The sequence below is a fragment of the Macrobrachium nipponense genome, chromosome 26 (genome assembly GCF_015104395.2).
Source record: "Macrobrachium nipponense isolate FS-2020 chromosome 26, ASM1510439v2, whole genome shotgun sequence".
In the NCBI taxonomy this organism is placed as follows: domain Eukaryota; kingdom Metazoa; phylum Arthropoda; class Malacostraca; order Decapoda; family Palaemonidae; genus Macrobrachium; species Macrobrachium nipponense.
In genome coordinates, this window is record NC_087215.1 from 71989466 (window position 1) to 71997471 (window position 8006).

An 8006-nucleotide genomic window follows, 5' to 3' on the forward strand; every position below is an offset into this window, starting at 1 on the left:
TACTTATTTGTTCCTACTGGCAACAAACTATGTGGGAAATGACTGAAAAAAACGCACTTCGTGAAGTCGTTGTATCCGAAACCCATTTCACAACTTTGACTTCGGAGGCCTTAATTGAATTTTTGGACTTACGGTGCCTTTTTTATAGCATCTCAACTCGATAGCATCATAACAAACTTAGCACATATTAGAGGAACAAATTTTTATTGTTAAATAAACTTCAGCATGGACAACCACGTCATTACTTGAGATACAACGATGCCATTAGGACATTGCATTTAACCAACCATCAACTTGCCACCAGTTCTAGGTGCATTTCCCAACATGCGTAAACACTTATGTAGATTGTAGGTAAGGTACTCAACGACATGGCATTGATTGATTGATCATGGCTACTAAAACTGGCGTGACACTACGACATGGCAATATAAGAGCGCGAAGTTTGTTAGTGCGTATTTTATTATAACTTTGTGACCTCAATGTTATGTTTATCTACAGATGTCGGGTTCCGCATACTTTTCTGTATGTCTGTTCACATCTGTGTTTCTGCGCATCTGCTTGTAAGCCCTCTGCTCTTTCCCACGTCCTCGAGTGAGCCAAGACTCAGCCTCAAGTCGTCTTATACCTCAGATTTCCTGGTGTGAAACCAAATGATTGTTTGGATTATCTATCTACCATTAGGCCTAAATCAGTAAAGTAACTTTATAACAGAATAAAGTTTCTATCATTAAGCTTGTATTAACAAGGTTTCTTTAATACGGAATAAAAATTTTCTACCATTAGTCCTACATCAATAAATTAACTTTTATAACAAAATAAAAAGTTGAAGTTGCAGTAATAGGCTTAGGAACACAACTAAACCTTTAAAGGGTGGTTGTGCACTGAACTAAACGTGTTCATGCCGCATGTTATAATTGATAAATCAAAAAATAAGACGATTTAAATGGTTGGAAACGTTTATTAAACTCAAAATTGTTGTAAAGTGTACTACACAACACTTATATCTAAAAAGAAATCACGTCTATCATATAGGCCTATTCGTAACTAAATCCTCCAACCCAATATCATTAGCTGTTGAAAATATCAAAACAGTCAGAAATCACACGTGTCATGTACTAGGCCTATTCATAACTAAATTGACTAACGCAACAAGCTACCGGAAAGTTATTATATTAATCAAATAAATGGAATTCACGTGTACCATATAGGCCTATCAATAGCTATTTTTTATCTATTTATTTACTTATTAGTTTATGTTTTATGATCGAATAACTGATCGCTTCCTATGTTTCCTGTTACCTTCTATTCATTCTTTCGAGTGAGCACCATATAGTCTGTGGGAGCTTGAATTCCAAGTCAGGTGGCCCCTGTGGCGGGCCTTGTTCCGTATGAATAGGGTTCATCTTCTGAAAAATAATAATATTAACTCTACCAATTATGTTCCAAAGAAGTAGTCAACGCAGTTCCCATACAGTTTCTGCAGGTGATGAAGCCAACTGGAACTTTGAGAATAACTCCACCAGGTCTCAAACCCCGACGCCTTCAGAGACAAAGTTAGCAGGGCTTCATCCCAGAAGTCTCGAAGAATTATTAGTCGACAAGACTTACTAACCAGACCCGGAGTTCATTCGAGAAGACAACAAACTTCTCCCTTTGGGCAAGTTGCAAAGGGACCTGGTACCTTTCGACAGCTTTCGGCTACGAAACATTCGCCGCCTCTGTCTCGGCAGCTGCGTGAGTTGAGAGGAACTGGGGAGTAGAGAAGACGGTATTATGAGACTAACTATACTCTGTTTTTTTTTTTTTTTTTTTTTTTTCATCTTTCCACCCGCCTGTGGTGTTTGCGTACGGTAAAACTGAGTCCCGGGGTTTAGATTGTTACGCTATGTGTAAGTGTTAGGTAAATAAAAGGATATCTGGGTGTACATTTGCAACTGAAAAGTGTTTTAGTAATTTACTGTATGCGAATTACACCGTTAATATTCGAAATAGGATATTATTATAATTGTTGAATGTAAGCTGAATGTAACTATCTAAAGCCCGGGACGCACTGTTACCATACCCAAACACCACAGGCGGGTGGACAGGTGGAAAAAAAAAACAGTATAGTACTAAGCTCTTCGAGAGAGAAACGATTTAATATACATGTTTTCATTTTCACTCGTTAACATTTAAGCTTAATCACGCGAAGAAACGATACTTTATTTAATTTATTATGTTTCTTCGTTTTTGAAGACTATAAAATAGTTTAAACTAACCCGCTACAGTAATGTATCTTAGTTAAAATATAATATGACAGTAAAAATAGAATACACAAACTCATTACTACAAGGAAACGTAAAAATAACTTAGATAAATCATAATAGTTCAGCAAAAATAAAAGGGGGGAGGGGGTGATCCTACGAATATCACAATAATTTTCCCACATTTTCCACTTCAATACACTTCACTATAATTTCAAATAGTACCATTATCGTAATGCATCCCTGCAAAAAAAAAAAAAAAAAAAAAATAGGTGTTTAAAAAGATTATTGGTGAATCATACCCGTCCTGCAGCACTCCACGCCTTTATACTGTTGATTGGGACACAGACCCTTTTCAGGTATCCTCAAACTTGGTGGGACAGAACTCCTCAAAGGCACATATTCCCCCTGTGCGGGAGCAAGGTTCTTCCTGGAGAGGCTGAAAGATAATATATATATATATATATATATATATATATATATATATATATATATATATATATATAAATAATATACATATATATATATATATATAATATATATATATATATATATATATACATACATATTTAGAGAGGGAGAGAGGATTAGAATAGACTTTTAAGTCGAAGGCCAAGCGCTGGAACCTATCATGAGGACATTCAACGCAGAAATGGAAACTAAGAGAACAGGTTTGAAAAGTGTAACAGGAGGCAAACCTCACAGTTGCACTATGAAACAATTGTTAGGAGAAAAAAAGATAATATGACCGGAGGTGCTGTAAAATGAACAAAAGGGGCTGCAGAAGTTAGTGGCCGAGGGGACGCGTGCAGAGAACCTTAGTAACGCCTAGAGTGCGCCAAGCAAGGTGCGCTGTTGGCACTAACTCCCTTCGAGAAACATAGACACAATGAAAACGTCAGTTCGCTGAAGGGATTCTGATAGACCCACAATCATATCTAGTTGCCAATTTCGAGTCATATTCTGTTCTGTCGTTTACCGGCAAAAATTGCTCATTTCTGACCTTTAAAAACTGTAGTATTATAGACACTTTTTATCCCCGCTGCACAAAAAAAAAATGGTCTAGTTACATTAACAAAGAAAACTTGGCAAGCATAGGTCACTAAAGTATTTAGAATATCCGTTAACCTGCCTTCGTGTTTCCTACCGTCGAAGTCATTCTTGGCCTATATTCGAAGACTTAACGACAAAAATCAAATAAATATAAATAAATAGAAGCAATACTCCACAGTGGATGGAACATCCTACTTGAACGGTGAAAAACCACGAATAATTATTTTAAAAGGCTGACGTGCTGTCCTGTCAGCTGAAGATATTGATGTATAACACAGAGCTACTACAGTAGATTCACATCACCTGTGCATCCGATGTCTAGGCCAGTCCCTTACGACGCTCTTGATTGGCTGTTGATAAGCCAGTCACATGGCTGGAAACTCTCAGTCTCTCTCCCTTACGACGCTCCTGATTGGCTGTTGATAAGCCAGTCACAGGGCTGGAAACTCTGTCTCTCTCCCTTACGACGCTCCTGATTGGCTGTTGATAAGCCAGTCACATGGCTGGAAACTCTCAGTCTCTCTTCCTTACGACGCTCCTGATTGGCTGTTGATAAGTCAGTCACAGGGCTGGAAACTCTCAGTCTCTCTCCCCTTTGACGGAACCGCTCCTGATTTGGCTGTTTGACTAAGCCAGTCACAGGGCTGGAAACTCTCCAGTCTCTCTCTCTTACGACGCTCTCTGAATTGGCTGTTGCTAGGAGTCAGTCAAGGTCAGGCCCAATAGGCCGTGAGACTCGGAAACTCTCAGTCTCTCTCCCTTACGACGCTCCTGATTGGCTGTTGATAAGCCAGTCACAGGGCTGGAAACTCTCAGTCTCTCTCGAGAGACTTATCAACTGCCAATCAGGAGCGTCGTAAGAGACTGGGCTAGACATCAGATGCACGGTTGATGTGAATCTACTATAGCTTTTGTTAGCTAGTTACGATTGCTTTAGGCAGAAAACCTAATGCCTTTAACTAAACCATAAAGTTTATAGTTTATAAAAGCCTAAGAATGCTACGTATGAGAAAAATTTATTGAAGTTGTAAGAGAAACTAGGTATCTGTTAGATAAATACATGAGATTCATGAACTGTTGTCACGTAGCCTACGTTATGACATTTTTCGCTTACTCGGGGAGTAAGCCTGCAAACTGTTTGTTGTAGTTGTTTTTATTGTTGTTCTTGTTGTGGGGATAGGAAAGGTGTATGGAAGAGCCAAAAAAGGTCTGAAAAAGGTGTTTCGTATTAAGTTGATGATGCAGGAATTTTAGGACAGGATTTTTGTGATATATTTATTAGAATGAAAATTTAAAAAATAAATAATGTTCTTGTTAAACTGTACAGAACAATTATTTCTATTGAAGTATAGCGTATTTATTCTAATTAACGTTATTGAAACAAGGCTCTATTTGACACATACATTTTATGAAGTTTTAATTTACCTTGAAAGTTAGTATAATATTCACAACTCATGCATGACGGGAAACTTGTACGCATCCTGAATAAGCCGAAGGTCGTATCACACCTTGTTTACATTCACAAACAATAAGCGACAAACGTCGTTCCATATCAAATTCTAGCGCCTCAGTGGCGTGGTTAGTATGGTGTTGGCGTCCTACCTCGGTGGTCGCCGGTTCGATTCTCGGCCATTCCACTGAGGAGCGAGAGATGTGTATTTCTGGTGATAGAAGTTCACTCTCGACGTGGTTCAGAAGTCCCGTAAGCCGTTGGTCCCGTTGCTGAATAACCACTGGTTCCATGCAACGTAGAAGCACCATACAGACAAACATCAAATTCACTCAACCTCGGTCTAGTAAACACCGAAGGGGAAGTGATAATTGGTAACATTTAAAAAAATTCGTTTGACTCGGCTACTTACGCGTTCTGGAGCACCTTCATCTACCGACTCAGCTCCGCGTTCTGTTTTGAAAAGTAATATTTAAACAAAAAGAAATTGCGTATATGAGAGATTATCTGTGAGAAAAAACACTTTTAAAAACTCATTCTAAAGAGTTTATGTCTTAATTACAAGTTTCGTCAAAGATAAGACGACTTTGGACTATTGATACGCGAATGGTAGCCTACATGGGGTGACTAGGCCTAATTTCACATTTGGTCTTGAAACATTTTCGTATATGAGAAGTCATCTATGATAACAATAAACAAACTATTAGAAATCTTTCATATAGAATCGATGTCTTAATTACAAATTTCGTCAAAGATAACAAGACGTAAGCGTTTATTCAAACTCGAAAAGGAGACTATGTAGTGCTAATTTCACATTTTAGTCTTTACTGTAACAGAAACTAGCATTATTAAGACACTTCGATGTAAGTTCCGTTAATAAATGGACATTCTAAATCCTTAGTAAGTAAATCATTCTCATTTAAAGTAGACAAAATACAAAAAACAGTAATCCTGTACTTTGTGATACACTAAAGTTAACCTGAGGTAACATACCGAAGAGAATCAGTGAGATGACCAGGACGACGATTTTGGCAGACGTCATCTTGAGCTGCACTTACAAAGCCCAGGACTTTTCGAGCCTGAAAAAAAAGAGAATATAACTTAAGCATAACAGTCTCTCTCTCTCTCTCTCTCTCTCTCTCTCTCTCTCTCTCTCTCTCTCTGTTTCTTCTTATCGGGTAAAAATAAACGCATCTTTGGGACACAGAGGGGGGTGTTTATTCCATGTAGTAAGAGCGAAAATCTTCAGCTCGTCATATCTATGGAATCTGATTGCATGTGAGTAAATGGGTTTTCCAAAAATTCTACGGCGTCCAATCTGTAAAATAAATTTTGTCAGTAAATATCATTGTCTCTCCCTAGAATACTCATAAGGTATAGGCGCTATGGAGCATAAAGAATACACGATAATAAATAGGGAATCACAATGATAAACAGAGATGAGTATATATACGCTTCAGAATGCTTGAACAAAGATGACTGGCCTCCAGTGGAAAATATTCTTCACATCTCACCAAGTCATGAGTGCGTTTTATCTTCAAGGACACTTTTATGCGTCTAAAATCCACCTTGAGCAACTCCTACTTCCCATAACACACACACACACACACACTCACACACACACTCACAAATCCTAGGAACACATCAGGATCAACTACAAAACACATTCAACTTTCCCCATGGCCCAAAGGTCACCCCTCAACAGAATTCCGATGAACCCCAGAATAAGATTTCTGGAAATATCTAGTCCAAACAGACAATCAGACACGGTGGCTGCGTAGCTCAGCTTCCTGCTGTTTCCACGGCGACGGTATTATGAAGACCAAGGTTACTTTTACTCACTGCTCGGCCGAGGAGTCATGGCAGCTCACGAATGAGGCTCTAAAATGACTGCTGGTGGAATGAATTCTCTTCGAAACGGTCAGTCACTTTTGGGATGTTTCAGTGCTGTAGGCTATGGTTTCTGGACGATGCAGACAATCTTATCACTGTTTATACATGTGACAGGCACGTCTTTCACTGGCTATTCGAGGAGGAGAGACAAAAATCAAGAGATACACTTACACAGAGTATGCAACTACATTCACTTCGTTGGCTTGAAATTAGTTTGAACCTGTGCGTTCGTTCAGAGGTTTACAATGCAAATTCAGTACAAACTGAGATCAGAAGATTGATTGATCACCGTGATGCACCAAGTGGAATTATAAATCCTAAAGATTTGGCGGGATAAAGTCAACAAGAATTCAACGGCTGTGTTCTTTCGGCCACAACTAAAATGTCGAATAGCTTACCGTACATACGAGGACTGGTGTGAACCAGTAGTCATAAAAAAAAAAAAAAAAAAAACTTAATGCCTGCTAACTCGTGCCAGCAAATTAGACTATCATGTACGCCTACACATAGAGTCATAGACCTAGTAGACCGAAGTTTATCTATTTGATATAGCAAAATGTCCGGCAGTCAGGATGACTTTTCACCTAACGATCACCATTCTCTCTGGGACTTGTGCATGTAAAGATTAAGTTGGTTACGGTTCAGATGCAACATAATGAAAGGATCAATTCACTTGTTATATCACAACTGCCAAGCGTCTTGCCAACACGAAACGAATCACTATTCACCATCGCACAGAAACACTAAGACGCACTCACACACACACACACACACACACACACACCGGTACGCAATAAATGTACCTCGCTGTCGAACATTTGTTTATTAATTTGTTGATTTACTATGTCTTTTATGACAAGTGAGATATTATTTCTGTCTCCCATCACCTGTCACTTATTTTGAATGGACATCGTAAGAATTATCCACTGGAAGCTTAAAGAATTTAAAGTCAATGGCTCCTGTGGTGGGCTTGTTCCATGTGACTAGGGTTCTTCATCCCCTGAATAATAAAGATAACAATAATAATAATAATAATAATAACACACTGTTGACTTACGTGGCCACCCTTAGGAGACTTTCGCTGTAATGATTCTATGACCTTGCGTGGTCTCAATAAAGTACACTTTGCTCGTGAGTTGCCAGTTGCCACCTTACGATGCAATTTTCAAATGGCCATGCATGCAATAACCTATAACTTTCTCTCTCTCTCTCTTCTTCTTCTTCTTCTTCTCTTCTTCTTCCTCTTGCCAGCCGCCATGACTTCAGAGCCCAGATATGCGTTGATTCTCTCTCTCTCTCTCTCTCTCTCTCTCTCTCTCTCTCTCTCTCTCTCTCTTCTTACCAGCCGCCATGGCTTCAGGGCCCAA

At 38.9% G+C, this 8006-nt stretch overlaps 1 long non-coding RNA gene across 3 annotated transcripts; it reads right to left on the reverse strand.

Moving 5' to 3' along the window:
* Window positions 1-938: 938 nt before the first annotated feature.
* Window positions 939-7804, reverse strand: LOC135200398 (uncharacterized). Of its 3 annotated transcripts, none has more exons than XR_010311280.1 (5): window positions 7697-7804; window positions 5740-5825; window positions 5159-5199; window positions 2546-2682; window positions 939-1749 (listed from the first exon to the last, which is right to left on the reverse strand). It is a non-coding gene; the product is annotated as an uncharacterized LOC135200398 (long non-coding RNA). The 3 variants fall into 3 exon arrangements; XR_010311282.1 differs by lacking the exon at window positions 7697-7804 and adding an exon at window positions 6811-7377; XR_010311281.1 differs by lacking the exon at window positions 7697-7804 and adding an exon at window positions 6589-6783.
* Between the last annotated feature and the right edge of the window lie 202 nt (window positions 7805-8006).